Here is a 26084-nt window from a genome sequence, read left to right as displayed (position 1 = left end):
GAAGGGATATATCAGGCTACTGTTTATCTCTCTCTACAAGCTTGTACTGTGCCGGATGGTAGGAAGCCAAACAAGAGGCCAGCATAAACTTTCGGAAATAGCATATCTTTCTCCTTAGGTAAGTGTGTTCTTGTAACGTGATAGTGAAATATTTTTGCCTTTCCGTTGTTTCGCACAGTTGGCTTGTTCTGAGGGAATGGTTTCCTATTTGTGGTGTTACGAAATGCGATGCTTTGTCAGAAAACTGTTAAGTTACATGTATGGTTAGTAAAATCATTAGTTTCTTCATGACAGAAAGTTAGCATAATTTTTACCAGCCAAAATATGCTGTGATTGTTCAATAGTTTTTTTTTTACATGTTTGGGTGGTAGGGAGGGGGGGGGGGGGCATAGTTGAATGTCACATTCGCGACATGTTCTCATAAATATTTATATTGTACCATAAAATAGTGTAACGTTACATATATTTGTAGAGAGCAAAAAGGACTTTGTGGACATAATTGAAGCATTGAAGTAACCCACGGACACTGAGAGTGTTTTAATTGCCTGTAAATGATTGATTTTTGGAACCAGCACTTGTTAGAGCAGGACAAGGTCATGACCGATTGTAAAGGCCACCACGGGACCGTCCATTATCTTAGGGGTGAGTTCAAGTTGGGTCCGAAATATTGTAGGCCTTTGATGCTATTATTTCAGGTTAACAAGAATGTTTCCTGTTTGTTATTTCAAAGCATTTTTATTTCAATACCATACACGTATGCTCTTAAAATGTGCTCAACGGCCTTCAGTTTAATGTTATTTTCTGATGTCTCTGTGAAAAGACTATTAAAACTATATTCTAATTGCCGGCTACTATTTTGTCAATATATCATGTTACGATATGGACACCATGAAAAATAATCGATTTCAGTTCACGAATATTTGGATATCTTGTTTTGTATATATCACATGTCCCGCTAGACCACGTAACACACCAGGTTTGTACTGAACAATACAAGCTGTACATTCGGACGGATTTGATTGATCCACTCACACAGGGATGGTGCCCTACGCCTTTCAATAAATGCGGTGGGTTCTTTAACGTGCTAGCGGTGTGGCCATCCTTTCAAAAACACGGGACCTCCAGGTCTTATCGGATGCCCGTAACCGAAGATAAGTACTCATATGTACCTGAGTGAAGTGATAAAGTGCCTTTGTCACTTTTCTGGTTCGGACCTTTTGGCTTAGTGGTGATGGTGTTGGGTTAGTAAGCTGGTGGGCCCGGGTTCGATTCTCGGGAGCCAGGAGACTATTTTTACTCGTATCTTAAGTTTCTCGTCTTTCCCAAGTAAACAGCGTCTGTAGAATGTCTTGATATTTGAACCCGGGACCTCTGGGTTCTGGGACAAACGCCCTAACCGTTACGCTGCATTCTAAATTTAGATACCATAATGCATACCCTTGCCGTTATAGTGTACCATTACCATTTCTCCAGTGTAACGTTGTGTGCCGGAGGGGAGACACATGATCTAGAGAACCCAGTGACCGAGCGAAATTGACCTTTCTGTAGTAATGTACCAATTATCGCCGGATCGGTAGATGTGTTCAAATGGAATTCAGATAATCGTACTTCGGCCTACTTAACGGACATCGACTTAACGGACATCGCCCCGTAAACTAGACCGCTGGCTAGTACAAGATTTCAATCTGATTCTCTCGTTCTAATTCTTCGAAATACACCTCCAGGTTTATTGTATGTGTTTCTCGCAAACTGCAAACAAGGTCGTAGAAAATATACGAACCGAAGAAAGCCTCCAGATGTTTTGCACAACTGGTCTACAGAAGTCGGTATGTCTTGGCGTAAGACGTTCAGGATGTAAAATACTTCCAGGCAAGGTCAAAAGGGCAAGCTATTCTAAGATATAGGTGTAACGCTAGTTCACCTTTATCCGCGGGTTAACCTTTATCCGTTGTTTGTTTTTCAACGTATTATCTAGAGATGTCCAGTCGACTGGCGATAGTTTCAAACTGAACTATTTTCAAACTAATTAGAGTGTTAGAAATATTCTAGTTTGAAACCAAGTTCGACTTGATGTCCCTAAATTGTCTTTGAAAACAACGGATATATAGGCTTCCCCGTGGATTATGGTTAACAAGCGCTACTTTCCTTCTTACGTTTCCCTTGACTTGGGCAAGAAACGTGCTACTTGATGGACAGATAATGACTTAATGTTGATGCCCACAAGCATATAAAAACGTCGATTTCATTCTCAACGTGCTGAGCCACATCGCCAAGAGACCTACTCATATTGGGCACGCTTCCAGAATCGACTTTTTCCTGCCCCAAATTCGGCTCTGATCGTTTCAAACAGACGCCGATCCTCTGGCATGGCCTCCAGATGAGATTATAGCGTCCTTCCTGTCCTGACCCAGCCGACCTCCTGTCCTGAGATGACCGGTACTTGTTGATTCGCGGCCAGTTACATACACCAGACGTCGACTTGTGTGATGCAGCCTGGGATTTCGCGAGAAAGTTCGAGAATTAACAATTACTCACACATACGTGAAGTGTAGTCCAAACTCAATTCTCGTTATTGGTTGCTATGCAATGTACCTAGTGCGATTGTTGAGCATTCATTCATTCATACAGTCCCTAGCCAACCAAAGATTCGACTCTGCTCTGCAAGTCTACTTAACACTAACAGTTGTCATTGCCAACGAAATGGAAGAATTTTAGATTAAAAGATATCTCGTCTAGCTTCCCATTCTTAGAGAATGACCAATACTAACATTAACTGATACCTACCTACCTAGTGCCTTGATCTCATTGTCATATGGTTGGGCAAGGTAGCCATGAAGATAATAAAGGTATGAAATGACGTAAAATTGGAATATGGCACACGATATATAAGTTTCACTTGTAAGACATGTCAACACACAAAACGGGAAAATCGTTCTGTTTCTATGAAATTCGTTGAGCAGTCTGACAAATATTTGGTACCTCAGACAGAAGCCACTACATATTGGATAGGGGGTTAACAATCTTTGCCACACATGCACCTGCGTTTAGATTACGTCACTGCCACAATCCCCGGAGCGCTTATACTGAGTGGACGGAACTACAGTTGTTTATTTATGGTTACCCTGAGGCCTCATTAGACCCATTGCGTGTCGGACAGGTATTACACTTAGATCCGGGTTAGACGGTAGAGTGGTTTCACACCACAGGACAAGCCTGGCGTGGGAAAATGTGCAGGAGTTCTGCTGTAGTGACGCCATTGCCATCAATAAATAATATGACGGCGTCACGCCAACATGTTCTTGTGATAAAACGTTAAAACCACCCACATAATTTTCACGGCCGCGAAGTGAGTTTCCTATGACGTATAACCCTGATAATGTCAACAACAGGAAATAACCGACTCAGGCTATACGTTATGCTACATTGCCGTACAATAACGCATCATTGGCAACAGAATAATGTACAGAACATACCATTTATCAGGTACATTTCAGCTTAAACATTGTCGAATTAATCATGAAAACGGAATATTGGTAGCTCAAAATCTGTAACTGACAGAAAACCATAATCTCCAGCAGATTTTTTGTGGAGGTCGTGATTTCTGCATGGTTAAAACAATAAAGGGCAGCTAGACTTTCCCTGTCAACATCTACATAAGTTGACATCAACTTGTACTGTGCTTGAAGAGAAACAACTGGTGATAAATGGATTTTACAAAGCATATGAGACGTTCAACAATATGCGATAGCTATGTCCTCATAGCCTCCACCAGGGATTCCTGGGGTACGGGGATAGTAGGATTCGGCATAAAATCGAGAAATTGGCCAGTGGAGCCATTCCAGCTAAGGTTAATGTTCCTCGTCCAAACCGACATACCACAGACTGGCTCTTTGCTATGTGGTATAACAGCCAGCGTTGTAAGTCTGGGAGAGACTTTATGTCCACATCGCATGACAAAGGCCCACCTACCGGTAGGACATATCCTTGAAACGTTGCCAGATTGTATGGTATACAATTGCATTTAGACGTGTTAGAGAATAAGTCCTTGTTCAACATGCCTCCTTCCTACCTACCTACACAAACATGGCGGGAACGAGGTCACGATTGAATAGACTCGTCATGTAATCGCCTTTTAATTGGACTAAAGGCTACCTAGGGATTATATTATTTGTTGTTCATGAATGGTTGATTGAACATGTAGAAGGACGTCGCCCACATCGTCGCCACTCTGCGGTTTGACCTTGGATGATTTCGTCTAGTCCAATCGATTTAGCTGGCCGTGTGTAGCACGGAATTCACTGTAGTCGAATTATAGAATAAAAGAACGTTTTTAAGGGACGTTGTTAGAAGGGGCCTGCCACAAGAAGCTAGGTGAGTTGAGTTGAGTTAAATTTCAATGCCTAACGAAATCAATTTAATGTCTTAGTTGATGGTGACACCATCGACTAGGATATTATATTAAAACGATTTCATTTTGTTTTCAAATTAACGCTTTGTAAGTCTTCGCTTTTATATCTCGCTTTTCTTGTGCGTTGTCATAGACGTCTAAACAAAAGAGAATTGATTTTAATATAATATGTCTTTGTGATATCTTTATGTTTTTCCCTGTTTGTGGTATGACTGAAATTCAAACTTTCATATTTTGCTTTGTACGTTGTGCAGCAGACACAGCCTTGTTATATTAGTTATTTGCCTAGAAACCAAATTCATAACTGATTACGAGAAAGTCTATCCACTCTATTTTTAGTTTCAGTCATCGATCCCAGAAAAAAGGACTAATCAGTTTATAGTTCCTGGGAGCATTCCCTTATCAGGTGAACGGAAACTGTGACGTGATGAGAATTGTATATCGTGATATTCAAGCAGATGTATGGTTCTGTCTCTTTTTTTTTGGCGTATTCTCTTATGTTTGAGTACATGTTCATATTATGAGAAACATAGCTGTTAAGCATATTTTCAGCAGAGGATCCACCGAAGATTCTGTTATGGAAACATGGTCTACATATAGCATTTGTGAAAGCAGAGAAGTGGTAATTTCTTTATTTTGTTTTAGGCCCCCTTTCGGTTTGTGTTTGGAGCTGCAGGGGCGTTTTTATCGGAAACTTTGCCAGCAAAAAAACACCTGTGTTTAGAAATTAGTATTCAGCACCTCAGCCTCCAGCAGGTCACAGACCTCCCAGTTTAAAATCTCCTGAAACGCTGTTTGTAACTCTCCCTAGCGTACAAAAGACTAGGCAGCTTGAGATCCTCTTAACAGTCGACGGGAGCACACGGGAAGGGATGAGCGTCGCCGGAGCAATAAATTCCACCGTGTCCGCCAACATAAGGCAGTTACTCACTTACAGGATTAAAGTTTTAACTCACAGAGCTCTTGTTACAGAAAAAAGTTCTGGGAGTAGCGTTGTGCGTGAAGGATTGCGCTGCAATGGTCCATTTGTCAAGTAGTACGCTCTATGGACGCCATGCTCTTACATGGCTATTTCATTTAAAACACCCAGGGGGTAGATAGAACAGGACGCAGTAGACAGGATCACTAACCACCCCCTCCTAAGATGATAAGATTCAACAAGCTTCAAGCAACTGCTGTTTGTACGCCGTTTGAGATCACGGTTTGGTCTATTAGACCCCGCCGAATGTATGCTTCATCCATATCACAGTAACGCAATATTTATCACCAAGAAAGATCTTCAAACTAAAATTACCAACGCAAAGAACTTCATGTACTGTACCCAAACTTTTCGTCTGTATGACATAGATCTTTGTAAAGGCAAGGGTATGGGTCATTCAGTGTAGATGGTAGACACGTGATTCAGTGAGCAATGGTGTAAACGCAGCAGATAGCTTGTGGCGTCTCCCGTCTCCATTCACCGTGCTCCATTCAGAGTTGAATATAGAATATAGATCTATGATTTATATTGCCAGATTTACTCCCCTTGAAGATATATTTGTGCCTGAAATAAGTTGTATAATTTAAATGTTTTGTGCCTTTCAATTTAATTGAGTTTTGTAAACCCGTATCTTCTTTGATTGTTCGCAGTGTTCCTAAATGTTTAAATGTATTCCTTTCGGCCTGAGCATTGCGCCAGCACCATTTCAAAATGCAGTCGTCGTTTCTATTGAGCTACAGTATGAAATGTCAAACCCATCTTCTTCAATTCAATAGACCCTATTGCTTCATGATTACATTGAATGTTAAGTCGATCAAGTTGTACCGCTGTCCATAATTTATCTCTCACAGGACTACGTGCCTCGTAAGTGGTAAATGGCAGGGTGGAATTGCAAACGTTTCTGACGTGCAGATTGTTTATCGTTTGATTATCGTTAAAAATTCGATAAAATTTCGCGAGAGAACAACTTCAGGTATGTACATGTACTAGCCTGTACATTAGTTTCCACCAGGATTCTAAGACAGTAAGATTGATGCAAGAATATCTTATTCTGTTGTTACGTAAGTTAAAGTCTTCCCCACACCACATGTTATATAAGTTGGCGCTTACCTCCATTTATAACTACATTTTATAACTACATTTTATAGCCCTTAGGCCACACAGTTGTGCAAACACTACAGTAGGACGCTAGTTCACTGTGTACTGGTAGTGGTGTGGTCATCTTTGACTCCAGGAAGAATAGTGACCATGTATCACTGAAGGAGATCTGAATAAAACGAACAAACTACCGTGATCTTTCTCACAAGTTTTTAAGGTTTTTAGTATAACTCGGGCGGGGATCTTACCCGCAATCTATCGTCCCGTAAGCTCTTTTAAAAACCTCCTGCTCCCCATGGCCCCGCCACTTCTGTGTGAAATAATCTTGAAGTCCGAGTCGTGCTCAGTTGGGTCTATTCAAAAGGATTATGGTCTTTGCGCTATCGTTTGAAAATAAGTATGCATTGCGGCGGAGATAGATCCGTTACGGACTGGGAGGATTCCCTGGCATAGCGTTGGAGAGGTTTTCGCTGGCAGTAAAGGACAATGGCGCATAAAAAAAGTTTTCAAATGTAGAATGATGTGGGGAAATTGGCCATCCAACTACTTGAATTTCAGGAACATTTTTACACAATTGCCAATTAACAATTCCGTGTTTCCTTGCCAAATGCAAATGACTACATGTACGGATCTCCAATCATCCAGATGTAAGATGCCTCTCAGTATTCGCCATTTCTAGCAGTCCGTATCTTTAGCTCTTAATTCGCCACTTGCTTCTTCTTGGCGAATAGACCAGTTGCCAATCCATTCCTGCCTATTAACTTTTCACCAGTAGGTAGACCTCCAAAAAACTATATTCTTGTTGAAATCACAGAACCCACTAATCATTAAAGACGTGGGACTTTTCATCAGCCACTGCCTCGAAGTCAAACCTCCCAGTAAACAATGTAGAATCATGTATATAGATTGCTATATAGAATAGACATTTGTTACTTATTACTGTCTGTACCCTTGCAATTAGCCCACGGGCATGGATTTGCAAATAAATCAGTCATTAATAAGATGGAATTGCGACGACCATAAAGAATCTTGTGAATGTCGTTAAACTCATGGCCTTATAGAAATAAGCTGTTTAATGGATGTAAAAGCCGACTATCACAGGCTGCCTTGTCACCATGGCACGTTACCGAGAAACGGGTACTTTAGGTAAGTATGCGCCAAGCCACGGACTCCCAATCACGACATCACATAAATGTCGTTATAAATCTGGGTTTTACGTCCTTAAGACCTTTGTAACCCTCCGCTGAAACAGTTATTCTTGGACCTGGTGTTTGCTTCTAGACCGTTCCATTCAAATCTTGTGCTGTGATTATATAACAGTTACAATTGCAAGGTCGGGTATTTGAAAAAAAGGGAGCGGGCTCCAATATAAAACAATTCCCTCAGATGTCTTTAGTATGCCGGAATGTTCTCCGTTATAAATCTGGGTTTTACGGCGAGGACCTTTGTAACCCTCCGCTGAAACAGTTATTCTTGGACCTGGTGTTTACTTCAAGACTATTCTGTTCAAATCCTTTGTTGTGATTATGTAACGGTACAATTGAGCATCACGGAAGCAATTCCAAGGTCAGGTATTTGAAAAAGGGGCTGGGCTCTAATATAAAACAATTCCCTCAGATGTCTAGATGTTTGGTTTAGTATGTCGAAATGTTGTTCAATAACAACAGCGCCGCCGAATTTACTATCGCCATGCCAGCTCGTTGCCTACTTGTCTGATCTAACAGGCGGTCTGTCTGACCACTGAAATTGTTTTTGTCTAGTGACGCAATTACTACAGGCCAAATTGAGGCTTAACTAGACACGCGTCCCTCATTGAGTAGACGTGCAAGAATTATATTGTAGTACGTCACGGCCATTTTGTTTACCTTTACCTGTGCATATATCGAAACTATATCCTGACGTCAGGATCCTGATTTGATATGATACAATATTCTAACATTTGATAACAATCTATCATATTACTAGTTTTGCCGTCACCGTGTGTGCTCGCACCTATACCCAAGAAGATAGTAAAATGTCCACATACGGGCGCATTTGATCAACTTGATTACTTCCCCCATGTAATGGATGATATAAACCATTTGCAAAGCACGTTGAAAGTTTGGATACCATACGTCTATTAAACTGAAATGACAGTCGACTTGGTGTGTAACCGACGAATTTTATGCGTCTTTCGGATCTTATGAAAGACAGGAAACGAATTCGAAGTTCTGGAGTGTGAAGAAAGATATAACTGCAAAGATATAAGTTTTGCTTTGATCTTTTCCTAGAAGGCGTTCACGAGCTTAAATCTACATATTAACATTAATACCTCAATTAAAGCCTTGTTTGGACAGGAAATATTACATTCAATCTCCAAGAACTAGTAGATGCATAGAGGGACTCAATACCAACTTGTTTCTGTTCTCTCCCAATGACCAACTGTCCCTTAAAGTGGGGCAACTCTAACGCAAACATCTACTTAGAGGTTTAATATATATATATAGTTACGCTGTTTGAATTGAGGCAGAGTGGTTGGAATACGTCCTCCTGAATCGTAGAGCTCGGTCAGCGACCTTCGGTATGAGTATGTCCGGGTTATATGATATACATTCATGTTCACACCCAGAGACCTTTATGAATAGCCACTCATATGGAGAATGGTGCTTTTGCGGATGAACCCGAAGGTTAAAACCCACTTGCGATACGACGAATGGGACCACTAGAGACCGCACACACACGTCGCGCTCGGAAAGTCACGTACGCTACGTACGCGATATGTGGACTTATCTCAACTCACGCACATCCACGCGAGACTTGGCAATGCCTTCCGGAGCGTTCGACATTGTTTATCGCCAGACATCTTGGCATGCCATGTTCACATACCTAAAGGCTGCTTCTCACGGGAAATTTTACTTTTGACATGTTATTAAGGCTGGAGACTTTGGATGACGACTTGGAGTCTTTAAGGAATTGGCAAGACGTGCCAAAGGGTTTCTTTCCAGACAGCTGCAAAAATATGAAGCTGCTGTGAGATAAGACTGACAAGCAGATTCGCTGGACGGCTGAAGCATAGAAAATTGCAGTCTGTCAGTGTCTGTTGTGACGCGTTTTTTTTGTGTGAATAATTTCTCATTGCAATTTTGATAACTGGACTTGTTTTGCTTTAGCCTCCATAGCAGGCTCTCTGGGGCCTTTTTTGGGCTCATAATACACTTTTGCCATTTCTATTTGTACTGGGTCGCTGATTGCTGGCCTTTTCTGACTGCCCCAGATAGCCTGCTATGGAGGCTAGTTTTGCTGTACGTTTGTCTCGTATTTGGAGGTCCAAAAGAGAGAAGCCAAAAAATGTACAGCTTGCAAAAATATTCTGGAAGTTGCAGTTTTAAATGAAGCTGCCAGAGGGTAGAACGCATAATCACTTTTAAGTCACCCACAAAACCACTATCATTGGGTAAAGCCACCGCAAAGCCTTTCCGCTAGGCAAGCATCAATCAACACATATACCTGTCATTTATCTGAGTTTGCTGATAAGGCACTAACCTCTCGTCTCTACCTGACTGACTACGCTAGTTAGCTATTGTAGGGTGAATAATTTGCCAGGAGAGTTTTGCTACCAGAGGAGTTGGTCGGCAACGAGGGGGGACATGAACCTTAGCGTGAACTGACTCCCCTGCCAAATTTCCCGATTCTTGCCGAGTTCTACGATCCCAGTACCCCCGTAGGAAGGCCTGGTGGAGGCTGCCAGGCTCCCCGGATCGCTGGTCAACACAGCAGATTGCATACTGACTCCTCTGGCCGGACGACTCCCCTAGCACACTATTCCCTCTGTTAGTTCAATGTCTACTATTTGACCAGTTATCCACAGAGCCTGGTAGAGGCTAACAAGACACCTCGTCATCTGCAGATATTGGAAAGGAAACGACACACATCCCATTACATGTAGTGTGTTGTAATAATCTTTAGATTAGCGCCTGTCACGATTACAGTAGTGTGGGCGGTTGTGATTGATCTTGTGTTAAGATTTCTACGTTTTTAAAACAGGAAATAATATATGCATAATATGTGTGTATATTCTTAACTTTGACAAGGCGGTTATGTTTTGGGGTCTCTCTGTGTATGTTTGTATGTTTGAACAGCATAACTCTTAAGGTTGTGGCGACGTCATTGATATGTAGTTTGTTGATGGCTGTCGACAAATCGAAGGAACTTCGATTTTTGACCCTCTAGTATCTGTTTATGGTACTGCAGCTGAATTTCCCTATTTGATATGTCGTGTTATGAATATGCCATAGCCGTGCTCTTTTGGTGGCAATTTCTCGTTGAGAAGGTGTTGGCTGCCAAAAGATATGCAGACAACAACATAGACATTCTTAATTTAGCAAAATTAAAAAAAAATTACTGGTAATATCTAGCCCTATCTGTATGAGGAAATTTATATGTATGTACATGTCTGGGGTTACTCCCCAGTGCACATTAAAAAGCGCTATGATAAGTCGATATGTAACCCCTGGTAAGATAAAAATGAACAAAACAAAAACCTGCCACAATACGGTAAAAGACATGTACGTTGCGTATTGCAAGCGTCAGATCGTTGTAAGTGAAACGCGGAAGGCAAGATTTTCCTCAGAAAATCCAGAACTCTAGAAGAGTAATCATATGAGAATTGATGAAGTCACACGCCTAAACGTTATGCTTATAGACTTGGAATCCATTTCCTGTCGCGTTTATTTCCTGTGTGCTCTCTTTGCGAGGGCACGCTTTAGGCACGCCCCATACATTAACTAGTTCCATGCAAAATTCAACAGCTCAGCCGATAAGAGTTTGAACTGCCGATTAACATCACTCCCGTCTCATTTGTGTGCAGGTGGGGTGAGGAGACCGTCTTGCTGACTCCACTCGAAGCCGCGCCGAAGACGCCAGTTTTCAGGAGACGCCAGTTTACGGTACGTATCTCAAGTATAACCTTCTTACAATCTATCGTAAGATGCAAATAAATCTCAATAAACGTCAAATGGTGGGATCACTTCTTGGACCTGCTGGGTCGCTAAGTACAACCGTTTTTATGTGTTTTATTTTATGAATTATGCATTTTTCTGGGACGCGTGCCAAGAAAAATACTTATGTACATAAACCCCACTTTCCAACATTACGTACTATTACATCTTGGGTGATATAACACAGTCGTTCACAAAGTACATTATAGATATTATGAATGTATAATAAACCAATCTAGATGTATTTTCATTTGGTAAAAGCCTGTGCCTGTGTATTAATGTGGTGCAAGACGGTATTGAACAATATATCATTGTGGCAGTGTGTCTACTAAAAAGTGGAGTAAATTTATCGACATTTTTCCAACTTGAATGCTACACCGCGCATCAGGATAGATATTATAAACAGGTGTTATCATTTTATAGTTAACTTTGTAAGTCTGCTGTTATATTATGGGCACAACGTTGGGAGCAAAGACATGTTTTTGACAGTTGCCTGTGGACTCTTGCCTATCTCGGACTCCATCTAAAATCAAATGTTATTGCCGTTAATTTCAATAGGGAATACATGTTGTAATTTCAACACGAAAATTCAGTGTAAAATATCATAAAAGTCAAAATTACGGATAGGTTTGTTACGAGCTTAACCTGTAGGCTGGGTTCGGGTTCGTCCGTAGTATAAGCTTGTATCCCCGGTTGGCCAACTAAGCCCACACCGGTGATTTTGCCAGCTTGAATCAAGTAAGGGTTTAGACAAAATGTCCTCAAGGGCTCGTTAGTGCTGATACTGCAGAGCTGACCTGTGCAGGTCCCGGCAACTGTCTACGTTCCAGTCTACATTTTTTTTTGGATATTTTTACAGGTGATACGGTAGGACTGAACTCGTGTCCGCCCCGAGTCCCCAGTTTGGCGACGGTAAGCCGGGAGATCTCTCGAAAGGCCGTCCACACGCAGTAGACGGCACGAAGGAAGGAAGGCAACTCAACAACGAACAGGTAGGATTTTTTTTTGTTTCAACAGAATTGTTTCAGACCTTCTATTGTTCAAGAAAGTAAGGGAAAACTAGATGAGCATGAAAGTACAGTGCAAGTGTGTGGAGATAGTGTATCATTACACATTTATATATGTATTTATTTTCGGGAAAACTAGAGTCTGGGGCAATGTATGAGAGTTGAGTAACCGTGTGGAATTTTTATTGATTGTAATATCGCACACCAACGCGTCCTTCGGGCTGCGAATGTAGTGATACGGATTTCTCAATAAACCATTACTACTAAAGAGATCTGACATGAAAATGGGATATTCTAACCTTATTCCGGGGTTTCCTGAGTTATGGCAAGACAAGTCATACTCGAAGACTGGGCCCTTGCATGGCCATATGGTCCATGTAAGTTTCCCACAATTCGTAGAATCTTCTCACGAAGGCACATGTTAACAGCACGAGGCGGTAACGACCGTTTTGTCTTTGAAAAAATAAGCTATGATATACATGTGTGATTACAATGATGTTTCGCCTATAAATAGATAATAGATGTCATGTTGTTATGCTGAACAAAAAATAGACTCATCCCAGCTAGTGTATATGTAAGTATGCAGTATGCCTCACTGAAGCCCAGAAATTTGCAGCGTAGGCGTTATCAGCCATCAGCAAGTGACATGTATTTGCTCATTGACTGATCTGCCCTCTGACGCATGTGAGAATCATGTCGCGTAACTGCTCCCGTCTATCCCCGAGGCCCTTGCTGATACAGTGATATTTGCTCCGCCTGTTATGCATTTGATCCCATATTATGTGTGCATCCAACGCCAGGGTAATGAGAACAACCTTCGCCTTCAAGAAAAAGAACTGTGCTATACACAGTACATGCCAAGCAAATTTCTTATTGTATTTTTAGCTTGCAAGTTAATGTAGTAGAATTCCTGTTGAAAAGTAAAATGCAGCAGGGCCCAACATAGGTACAGCCATCCATGAAACGAGACGGAGGACTCTACAAGCTATCTATTGATCACTGAGTCGCTCACTGGATTGTATGGCTAAAAATCTGCATGAAGTGATGTCATAGGAACGGGGATCCAATCCGTGAAAAGATTGATGTCGTTAAGTATTATTTTTCATTGTTACATTTCTATTGATTCGTCTTGTTGATGAATTTTCACAAGGATTGAGGAGACCGGTCCTAACCGCCACTCGGCGACCATTAATATAGCATATTCAAATAACTGGGTTCGCAGGTGGTAGGACGCTCTATATCTTACGTTCGTTTTCCCGAAGGATTAAGCTCCACATGGTTCACTCCACCTCTGCAATAAAAAAAAACACCATGAACTTGGGACCGGGAAATGTACCGTGGGTCATAAAAGGGCCCCACTAGAGCCATTAAAAAGTTATGAGACGTCAGAGGTGCTTATCATGTACGGGGCTGTCTGTGTCCGTACGGCAGATCCGACTGCCAACGGGCCTGCTCTCCGGTCATGCTCGACCTTTTGATTTGATCCCACTTGAATATCGCATCTCTGTGAGCCTGATATTCCATGAAAGTCACGTAAGGTTTGTGACGTCCGAGTGCGGGCCTGCAGGGTCACTGGACTAATCTGTGGAATCTGGATATGGAAAGGGATTGGGGGCGGGGGGTGGAGAAATCTCTGGCCAACATCCAACATTGAAGACCTGAAGTATACCGCTTCACAACTTTTTCATTGGACAAGTTTCTAGAGAGCATTTTGTAATTTTATCTCACAAAAATTGAAGTGTTGTTTTTATCTTGTCAGCATTTGATTGAGTATTTGTGTGAGTGTTTTCTGTATGTGTGCATGCGAGCGTGTTTCTCTGCCATTGCCGTCATATACAATGCGACATTGCAATACAAGCTCTGTGGGACTGAAAGGGTCGTAAAGCATCACTGATAAGAGGTTGAAGTAAGTAATCTCTGACTATCCTGTTTCATTAGCGTATCAAAAGGGCGTTTAGATACCAAAAGTATACACCATGTACTTTTCTTGTCTCACATTTCAAAATTGTGAAGCCCATTGGCCAGTGTTAATTGGATGGTTTTGATTGGCAGGAAAAGTTGGAGGATGCCGCGGGTTGACGCATGACTATGTCACACGCACTACCCATCATGTACGCAAGTAACACAACCTTTTCCTGATTGCTGATCCCTTCCTAAAGCATGATTAAACCAGCTCTAATACCCATTACCTCCTGTCCTCTGGTAATCCTCACGGTGACGCTAAGGGAGACAACTAATCAGGCTCCACCAGAAAACTGTCATTAATAGCGTTCTTCGTCTTCATTTGCGAGGAAACATCTCTGGCCTAATTTGACGTGTCCATTTCTCAGTCGGGGATTACTGCAAATTGGACACCGTGGACTGATACTGTCGCAAGCGGAGTAAATACTAGTACTGTGTTAGCGGATCCCATGGGCTGCCGGTTGCCGTGAGTTCTATAATACAGAACGGATGGTCTATATTAACCCTTGCCTTTTGCCCAGACCTCCCCTCTAGCCCCTTCATCCGTCATCCAGTGTTAATACTTCTATCAGTCATCGTGGTCTAGATAGATGTTAGCCTCATATAACCCGTCTGGGTCAACTGTTGGGAGACGAGAACCTTTGGTCCGTTCGGGACTGTTTTTAAAGAGATCGGGGGAAGGGGGGGGGGGCATTGTTGTTGTTGGAAACGCAGCATGTATATGTTCCATATGTGGGCTGTACGACCGACATACACAACGTTGAAAGCTGTTGCTGATATCTCAGAAGAAAACCAAGAAAGTTATTCTCAAATATCTGAAGACGGTGCCATTTGCTGTAAAAGATTACCCAAGATCTGTTTAATGGACTTATTCAAGGTGTACGAAGATGTTGGATATGTAATAACACAACCATGCCTCAGGTAGCAAATAGCTTGAGACCATTCATTGAAGAGGCAAATTTCACTCAGGTTGCAACCAGCAGATTCTGCGCTGCAAATGTTACAAGGTATGGGCCTGTCTTGTTAACAGACGTCAGGTACCAATGTACACATTAGTGGAGTGAAGAAAGAAGTGTGAAGTGACTTTCCCAACCACAAAACGTCGGACCGAATGCTGCTTGGAGTGGAAACCTTGACCTCTCGATTCAAGCATTGCTACCTTCTCAAGACATAGATGCTTCGAAGAGTTCTCCAGCTCAAAGGACTTTCCGACAAGTTCCATGGAGAGCTGATACATCTTCGAGAGAACTGTAGTTCAGAAGCTGGTATATCAATGAAAAACTGTTCAAAGTTGATAAGCATCGTTTTGACCGTCTGCTACAGCCGTCTTCATGTTCCAATGACCAGTAGTGTTGGTCACGTGACCTTACCAAAGTACATGTACTTAGGGAGGGTTGAACGTTCGCACTCGGCCGGTAATGCCTTTACATAACCTTCACTTAGCCTTATCGCCACCCACAGACACCGACTGTGCGTTACATCCTGGCCTGGTGTGAAAGGAAATCATTGAGAGCACGATAAACCGTAATGGGCCTCCTGTATTTAAGGTAATGGGACTCCTGTATTGAAGGGTTTCAACACTCACATAAGAAGGTCAACGACCGGTCAGAGACCAGCAAAGCAATTTGCAGTCTTTCAATGGAATTGGCCGCATTTACCGCGAAGTAAGAGCTGGACAAAAATCTGACAAGTTTCATTGCAAGTGGAAGTGGACTCGGGCTAAGACCATAATCTGTTTTCCTCGCGAGCACGGCAGCGTGGCGGCCCTTGTCACTGTACGTTGCACGGCATCTGCACATGTGCCATCATGATGTATGCATGCGTAAATGGGTTAGAGGAGAGGTGTGAGAATAAAGTTATATGTTTTCCTTTTCCTCAAGGTATTTGAATTTTGCAGTCATGGAGAGGCATCCAGTATTAGCATATATAACTTGCGCTCATGAAAGATTTTATTATGAACATTTGTTGAAGATTATATCTTTACTCGTTTATCTACAAGTCGCACCGTTTGTCACTTCGTTTTTATCATTTGATAAAATTGCAGTGCATCTTTAACGAATGAAAGGGTCTCCCTTCCTTTTTCGTTTTCAATTATTCGTGTGTAAACTTATAATGATCGTTTTGTTATATCCTGGTTGTATAATTTACGTAGCTCTTAAATGTGCATTTAAAATGGCCGTTGTCTTTGAATATCGTAGAAGTTGACGAGGGTTACAGGGTTACTGATAGATTAGAAAAATGACGCAGTCACTTTTGATGCATCAGTGACTGAATATTGCTGAGTAAAAAATCTGTTGCCACTCTTGGCTCTTGGGGTTGCCTGTTCAAAGTGAGGCACCATTATAGACACAGCTACACAAAGTGCACTTAAGAGTTTTCTACATTTTACTGCTATGCCGTAACAGCAAGCCATTCCATCAGATAGACGTTATTTCCGCTGTCAACGTTTGAAGTTTCGAATAACGGGGGAGGGGGGGGGGGCATAAACGGGTATATTCTTTTTCATACTCCACAGACCTCACAGACAAGTTTTGATGTCTTGTCGAGCCAACGTTTTTCAGCTCAAGAGACTTTTCTCCCTTGGTAAAGAATTACACAGTAGTACTCAAGTCTTTAAAGTGATATAAGGCTCTGACGTTGGTGGTTTACCGGTGAACATTCCCCACGACGCACGCAGTGCTATAAAATTCTGGACCACTGGATGTCCCCGACTGACTCATAAACTCGGTTTTAAGTGGGAAGCAAGTTCGGAATCAATTTGTGCCACATCATCAGCGAGGTAGATTAAATTGTGGTACCAGGAATTGGGCGGGAGCTTTGCGCGACGTCGGCGGCATCCCTGCTGCAGCTTACCGCTTGGTGTTTCCGAGTCCGGTCACGAAGTTCATCAGCACTCAGCTTGTCGTGTTTTTTCGGTATTGGCAGGGGCAGGTTCATAAGTTCTTAAGTAGGTTGTAAACGAAGTTAGCCTTGGGGGATAGCTAAAAGGGTCTCTGTTCTGTTTGGAATTTACCTTCATTTCGGTAGTATGGAGACGGGAATTCTACGGAACTGCATTTCAATCAGTTTGAAGCTTTCTGGAATAGCTTGTATATGGCTATTTCAAGTGTCTCAGCTGATATCTTCCTACCTTTTTTTATCGTTAGCATTGTATATATACTAGTTTTACCCTTTGTATCCATATTTCATTTTATGCCGCTAAGTTGTAAAAGAAGTTAACCTTGGGGGATAGGGTAAAAAGGGTCTCTGTTATGTTTGGAATTTACCTTAATTTCGGTTGTATGGTGACGGAACTACTGAATTTTCAATCAGTTTGAAGCTCTTCGGAATAGCTTGTATAGGGCTGTTCCAAGTGTCCCTACTGATATCTTCTTGCCCTTTTTTTCTTGTATATTTACCAGTTTTGTCCTTTATATCCGTGTTTCATTTTGTCACTGCTATAACCTGTCATACACCAGATTCGCGTTGGCAGGCAGCGGCGGTGCTTGTGCATGTATTGACGTCATCATAGGAAAGAGTACACGGTCTTGTTAACAATGATGAAGTGTGCGCAGTGCCTTCTTGTCACAAACGTTAAGTTTTACTTGTACCACATGAATCCGTATAGTTCATTGGCTTTTTGTACTTCTTACAGAATGTAAAGCAATAACGACAGTAAGAATGTATATGGTTTAAGTGCCCTGTATGGAGAAGAATTATAGTCTTGCGCTGTAAATACCTGTTGACCTGTTTGACTCACTTCAGTTATTTTATCGTTGAGTGGCAGTCACTCAAGCCCACAGTCGACACGTCACAAACATTGCTACAAAATCTTATAACACGCATTTAAAGACTGGGGGTTGCTGACACCAAGATAGAAATAGAAGATAGTAAAAGCTGTTTCATGCTATGAAAATGTATGAATGTCAATAAAGGTTTATCTGGATGCTATTCGGCAGTCGTGGCATATCAGGACAAAAAAAACACGCTGTAGTATATGTGTAACACTGTTGAAGGCACTTGGTTGGCACATAATTGCATTTGATATAGCTATATTAACAAAAACGGAAATAAGGAACTTAATTCGTGCGTGTTCAATTACAGTTTTGTTTTCCTTAGTGTAAGAGCCTCTCATATCAACTGAAAACGATGTTATGATATACGCGAGATGTGATAACCGGTATTGGCACTCACGTCCAATTCAATTACAAGTGTTTGCCATACAATCCTTTGTGACGTCGTGATCCCGTGGGGATCAGCAATTATCGGTGTTTCCACAGGGTATTCTATTTATATCTTTGACAACAGAGACATTGTGCGAGATGAATTGTCGTCTGAATGGACGAATCCATGATGGAATCCAGGGGTGCGCCGAAATGAGGCAACTTGAAAAAGAAAACCATGTACAGATCAGCAATTATCGGTGATAGGATAGCTGCGCAAGATCCGCTATTTATATTTTTGACAACAGAGATGTATTGTCGTCTGAATGGACGAATCCATGTTGGGATCTAGGGGTGTGCCAAAATGGGACATTTGACAACTTGGAAACGAAAACAGCGCACTGACAACAATAACGATATTTTTTATAGTGGGGAATGATTTTACGACATTCCAGAAATACAAGAATTTAGTCAAAATTACAGAAATAAAAACAAAAATGTGTTATTTACCGTAGAACCCCTATAAATGGTTCCCGTGGTATGTCCCAGGCCCTGCCCAATGTGAGCCTTGCCACCTCATTCCCATTGGAAGCCGGTTTCATTCCAGAGTCCTGACCTAAAAGTGGGATACTTCTGTTCGCTACGATTGGTTACTCAGATTGATCCCAAGGTTGATGTAGCTGTATTTTAGACAAACCTCAATCGACAGTGTGAGAGGGAAAATCCAGGGGCGCGGCTTTGCTTTCGTTTTCTTACCCGGTGTTGAGTAAGTACTATCTGTTTTCTCTGCCTTTATTGAACTATTTTGACAACGAGCTGGTATTGTGCGTATTGAGTTCATTTTATAGATGTAACTCGCATGTTCCGATACACGTACTTTACTTTACTACACTGACAAGTAAGGATTCCGAATATCCCTTGATATATATTTTTGGGTTTTGACGTGTGGGCATTTTTCAGCTAATCACTTTACCGGTGGATACAAAAATTGGCAAGATTTATCCAAATTAAAGAACCTGCAATACTAGCTATTCTATGGGGCGAGCGACAATATGTACAGATGGTATTTTATAATTGCAATAAGTTGTAATGATATGATATCGGTAGTACATTTTGATGTCTACTCCTAAAGTCCTTCTTCCGCCGTCATTTCATGACGTCTTTCACGACACGTTGTAAGGAAATATGGTCGGATGAAATGTCAGAGGTACGGTTTTTCTGAACCATGTATTTCGGCAGCATATTCTAGAAGGCGTTACAATTCTCCATTGACTCATTGTGAAATGTCATTAGATTCATTTTCCTAAGAGTACAGCTCTCCTTCTGTAAAATTAGCCATCGGAACCCCGCAGTGAGGGTGTGTTTAAGCCTTGGCATGTGCCCCTTTGTAATTCCCCGAAAGTGGCTCGTTAACTGCGAAAAGTACATTTTCATAGCAAGCATGAAGGACACAGGGCATCAAATGTTCGTGTGAAAGGCCTTGAACGGAATCATTATCATTAGTTGCCGCACGTCCAATGCATTACCTCAGAAATGGAAGGATAAAGGAAATGCGTGATAACAGGAAAGCAGGTGGTTCTAACGCCCGGTGTTGGTATATTATGGCGTGACAGGCTTCATTTCAAACGTGTCAGTACTACCACACCCGCATTAAACTCTCTCCTTTCACTTGGCACGGTATCGAGGTGTTCTCACTAGCAGCTGGGATTTGGCCAACGCTAGTTTGTACAAAGTTGGAATAGAATCCGCACTGACCATGTGAGACGTAGATAGTGAGTAGCATTTCTGAGTAGGGTACTTTACACTCGATCTATGTGTCAACTGTATGCGCGACAACTCTGAAAAGCTGTAATTTTCGGTTCTGCGTAGTCCACACGAAAATCATGTCTCAAGTACTCTACACAGTCTCACACATAACCAGTCCTCCAGAATACGTTCTAGACCAATTTTCCACCAAATGGCTTTGCCCAAATTCCGCCCAGTGCTGACGCTGAGAAAACTTGGGCATTTTGCCATGGCTTCGGAGCGAAAGGAGTTTTAATGGGAGTATTCGTGCACCCCTGACATCCTAACCAGTTGTCAGCTGTTAGGTCCTTATTCGTGGTAAAAATGTTAAGAGCGGCGAGCTTACCGTACTTGAGAAGAAGAACTAGATAACATTTAAAATTAGATACCAAAAGTGCCAACTTAGATGTGTATAACTCGTACATGCAAAACAAACATGCGCCATAACATAATGTAGCAACTACGAAACTACGATAGAAGAAGTACCATGATGCGGTTCTAGCCACGGGCCTATCTGAAGTTAGTAAATTAGCCGGTGTATAGCTTAACAACACCCTAAAATAGATGTAATAGAAACTGGTCGACCTTTAAAAGAGACAGGTTGATAAGTTGCTCCAATTTCAGTCATCATGGGAATACGTGCAGCTCCAAACGCAAGCCGCGTCACCTTGAAAAGAAAACGACTTCCCTCTTCCCATTAGCTCCTACGCGAACATTTCAACAGACCATTGAATTTTCCCTGGTGATTAGCGAAATGGGAAGACACTGTCGATTGGCTTGCAGGCATAACAAACCCTTTTTATTGGCCAATTGTGGTATAGAGCAGTGTTTACAACTAGAGAAAATTCAGGTACAGGTCCGGTTCAGGTTCAGAGGATCAGAATGTAAACAACACTATGTTTGACTGTAGAAACTTGGTAGACATGACTATAAACCCTACTCTACTTCGCTCTTGTTATTATTGAACCGGTAGCCACCAAAACGTGTGAACGCCTGTCGATATAATATGTTCATTGCTACTCGGTCCAAAATCGGTTCCAAGGATTTTTCATGTCCGTTTTTTTCGGACCGGTCCAACAACTAAGAACGTGTTATGTACCGATACCCCTATTTACAACTGTTGTCGTTAGACAGCAATATCAGCACCAAGGACAGATACCACACAATTCCCTACGTTCATCGTATGTTGCCTTATTTTTCGGGCCGGTCCAACAAGAAAGAACGGTTCTGTACCGGTACCCACCCCTATTTATAACTGTTGTCGTTAGACAGCAATATCAGCACCAAGGACAGATACCACACAATTCCCTACGTTCATCGTATGTTGCCTTATTTTTCGGGCCGGTCCAACAAGAAAGAACGGTTCTGTACCGGTACCCACCCCTATTTATAACTGTTGTCGTTAGACAGCAATATCAGCACCAAGGACAGATACCACACAATTCCCTACGTTCATCGTATGTTGCCTTATTTTTCGGGCCGGTCCAACAAGAAAGAACGGTTCTGTACCGGTACCCACCCCTATTTACAACTGTTGATGTTAGACAGCAATATCAGAACCAAGGACATGTGCCATACAGTTGCCCTACGTTTCCGTATGTTGCCGTTATAACGCCAAAGACGGTATCGTAAATAAGAAAAGTTTCTTAGTTTTATGTACAAACGAACCCCCTGCCCTTTTATTCCCCATTGCTTCATTTTAATTTCCCCTTCCGTGATCAAAAAAGGCTTTTTATCTTTTACCTCAAACTAGTGTAAAGGTTCGCCCGCACTGTTTAATTTCCGTCCGCCGATAATTTGGCGATGCGGCAGAAGTGAAGTTACCGGAAACACGCAACTCATATTCCTGAGGGTGTGAGCGTTTTCCTCATCAAGAGTTGCAATGACGTCAATAATCCCATCATGGGCGTGATTGTGAAGTTGAACCCTTGTTAAAGTGTCGGGCTGTCGGCTATCAACGCATTTTGGTGAAAATTTACATTTCAGTTTGACCACCAAGTCGTAGGGTTGACGTAGTCTGGTATCTATCTCCTATCTTTTTAACTCGGTGGGCCCTACAGAGTTGAAGAAGCGTTACGTTTCATCCATTTCTATTATGTTTTTCCCGTAGTGAAAAGCATATTGTTTTTCTGGTGTGTTCTTCTTCTACTGTTGTGGTCGCCCTATAGTATTGTGTGTGAGTCGAAAAGAAAAAAAATTGCCATATTTACAATATGTCACAACCATATTTACAAACAGTTGCAATAATAGTGTAGTGGCCATCACTGTCCTTGTTAGAAATTTATTGCAATCACATTCAAAACAGGTTAAAAACTTTCATTGTTTTGGTAACCCATAGCTGCTGTGTTTTAAACCAATGCACAATTTCTGTGCATTTCTGGACTCTATCAAAATACTAGGCTGCTTTTACTTGCTAATCTTTACCTCTTTTTCTGGAAGACGTTTTTTTTTAAATTTTTTTTTCCCTGTGATGTCAATGTTTTATGTATTGCTTTCTGTGTGCATTGTTAGATGCAATCACTTGATGCTCAATGCGCTGTGAAAGGTCACCGTTTAGCTTTATTTCCTATGGGCCACTAGGGAATTAGTAATGCGAATAATCAACAGCTACTTTGAGGGTTTTCGGCTCATTACATTATGGCATGCTGTCATGAGGCATGCTGTCATGTGGTAAGCTTTCTCAGGTCTGTATTTGTGGTCGGTAATGCGTTAGCCTCTGTTATATCATGCACCATTATATAACAGAGATAGCAGTGTAAATTGGTTTAGTACCACTTAAGACAGTATCTCATCCAATTCTGTTAGTTGAAATGAAATTGTGGGGAATCCTTTCAAGATTCATGATCTACACACATTGATCGATGAAGCGACAACTAGCGATGTGCCAAAAGTGGAACTGCTTTTTTTTACCTTTCAGAATTTTCCCCTTGTTTTCCTGTATCTGCAACATTATGTAGCAACTCTCTTTGAAGACAAATCTAACAAAAAGGTAACTACAAGTTACATTAATGTTACAGGTTGCCATAAGCATAGAGTGAAGAAAAAGTAAGTAAAATCACATACAAAATAAGAAATCACTGTTTTGATTGCTTCAGAGTTTTATCTCACCAAATAGAACAATTGTAAACTTGTTCAATCAATGTTGATATTAAAAATCCCCAATGTATTACCACCATACTGGCTGGATAATGCAAATGTAGGGTTCAGGACCTATTTATGGCAGGAAGATAACTGTTACATAAAAGAAATGGAGTTTCATAACATAAAGCTCTAGAAACGGAAGAAGTAGAGCCTTTACATCCCTTTATCCACTGCGTAGACAGTGATATATTACCAACCATGAGGCAGAATACACCATGCAATCTATCAGCTTAGAATTCATCTCAACATTTAGTATCGAATCTGGTGCGCTGCCAAAACAGAGGATATGTTCACTCTCGGGAAGACACTGCAAATCCATACATATGAGGACCAAATGGAAGTAGAGGAATGATAAAGTGAATGCTGACATTACCTATAACTAGCCAGCTGTGATGTTATGATACTTTAATAGGGAAAGGGAATATAGAAGGTGTATAGCAGTAGTCCATAGGGCTGGTCCCATATGTTGTACATACAATATTGAAAGTCAATAACTTACAAACCACAGAACTTTAATGTTACATTGAAAGATTTGATAATACAGCACTCTCACCCCTGTCCATCTTTCATGTTGGCTTGTAATATTGATTTAAAGACTACGTATCATATAGTCTTGAAGTTCACTTATCCATGTACAAAACGTACTTGGGTAGGTAGCAATTCACCAATGATGGAGGATATTTCTGAACCACGAATCATGTTTAACTTCTGTATTTAACAACAACATCATAGCATTCAGTCTGAAAGTACAGGGTGTTCATTATATGACAGGTAATCAGTAACCTGTAAGCTGAAATTTTCAAAATAATAGACACTGAAATTACTAGTTGAGATTTTTGAAAGCTGCAATTTTGTAAGTAGGAAATCAATGTTGTTGATGTAGACCATTATTATTGTGGAACTCAGCCAATCGTTTATTTCCCTATCATGGTCTGCACATTGCCACTCAGGCAGTTTGAAAAGAATTATACAGTGTTACTGAGAAGAAAATTGGAGGTTCCCAAATTACAGACTATTTTGCAGCTGCTTCAAACATTTTTCTATGCATTTTTCTATTATAAAGACTCTTCTATTAATGGCAATTGAAGCTTTGAAATATTAGGACCAAAGAGAATACAATATGTACTTTCAACACCATGTTTTGATATTTTGTATGTGAAGATGCCTATAATTTTCTGAACAATTGATAACACTTATAATACAAATTTCAAGTTCTTTTTCTTCCACCAAATCTCTAAGCTTAGTTTCAGCAATTTAGTTTCATATGTGAGTATACAGCATCATCATCATCATCATTATCATCATGGGCGAGTTGCCCAGACCATGTCTACTAGGGGTGAGTACCGGTACAGAAAATTCAGGTCCAGTTCAGGTCCAGAGGATTAGGTCCAGGTCCGGACCTGAACTTGGACCTGATTCATTATGTGAAAACTTGTGAATGGACGATACTCAAAACAATGGTCCTTTTTGCTACAAACGCATCTGTTTTGTGTAGTATTCGACTCCCACTAGCGTTTTAAAAATCCTACAAGGCTAACTACCTCTGTACGATTGACTGTAAAAGTTGGTAAAATGACTATAGAGTCTACTCTGATTCGCTCTTGTTATTTGCCTATACCGGTAACCCCGAAAACGTGTTAATGCCAGATCATATAATCAGTTCATTTTCCAATATAGGTCCACCAAATTTTTTCAGGTCCGGTTTTTCTGGACCAGTCCAATGAGAAAAAACGGTTTTGTACCGGTACACCGGTACCCAGCCCTAATGTCTACTCTCTACTTCCAGATATCTCTGTCCCCCATAGCATACTAGTATACAGCAAACTGTGACAGTGGTTATCCTGCTAAATCCTTTCTGAGCTCCCATTTATTCTGGCCACGTTCCTGGCATTATTGTCCCCGATCCGCTCTATCAAGATTTCCTCTTGCCAAAGGGTCAAACACCTTCAACAGGGCCCGCGGGAATACACCAGGATGAGAATGCATGCGGCTAGCAGAGTCGTCTCAGCACACGCGTATCCTCCTTGTCTGCGATTTCGGAGGGAAATCATGAAAGTGTTCTCTCTCCATCACATTCGGCCTAATTTGTTTTGTTGCCCATTAGCTGACTGCTCCCTTGGGAGACGACTTTTCACGGATAGAGGGTAGGCTGTTAGCAAACGACATTGCGGAGATAAAAAGCCATTTGCGACCATTAAAAAGGGTAATCTCCAAGCCGACTTGCCTCAGTGAATAGCAGAATATGAAGAGTTGGACTTCTTAGAGTAGCAGTTGAGATCTCTGGGTACTAGGATGTTTATGCCAAAAAATGTAGCATCATTAGGTGAGTTGTTAAAGCAAGTTTGAATCTAGCATAGTTATTAAAAGCTTTCCGACAAATTACGCCAATTTAAGGACAATTTCTGTTATCTGCTTAACGCCTGACATCATTACAAGGGCCACTATGCAGGTGCCAGTTTATATCTACATAGTTTTACTGTAACAAATAAATGCTCATAAAGTCAAACTTTCTAACATTACGGCTTTCCATTGATGAAAGGTATATAACAGCAAGCAGATTATTATTTGACTTATCAGAGCACATTG

The 26084-nt window shown here is 41.4% G+C and overlaps 1 protein-coding gene across 7 annotated transcripts in view; it reads left to right on the top strand.

Annotated features, from left to right (window-relative positions):
- Positions 1 to 26084, top strand: part of LOC118423783 (calcitonin gene-related peptide type 1 receptor-like) — a 135488-nt gene that overhangs the window by 80646 nt on the left and 28758 nt on the right. For 5 of the 7 annotated variants that reach the window (XM_035832005.1, XM_035832007.1, XM_035832002.1 and 2 more), the window contains exons 2-3: positions 11332 to 11410; positions 12321 to 12453. The gene's annotated coding sequence lies outside the window, so the exon portion shown is untranslated. Of the gene's footprint in view, positions 1 to 9; positions 119 to 11331; positions 11411 to 12320; positions 12454 to 19221; positions 19339 to 26084 lie in introns of those variants that run through there. The other 2 variants (XM_035832004.1, XM_035832006.1) reach the window with 2 other exon arrangements.

This window comes from Branchiostoma floridae, chromosome 10 (genome assembly GCF_000003815.2).
Source record: "Branchiostoma floridae strain S238N-H82 chromosome 10, Bfl_VNyyK, whole genome shotgun sequence".
Taxonomy (NCBI): domain Eukaryota; kingdom Metazoa; phylum Chordata; class Leptocardii; order Amphioxiformes; family Branchiostomatidae; genus Branchiostoma; species Branchiostoma floridae.
The sequence above is the reverse complement of the archived record's forward strand: the minus strand, read 5'-3'. Positions and strand labels throughout refer to the sequence as shown.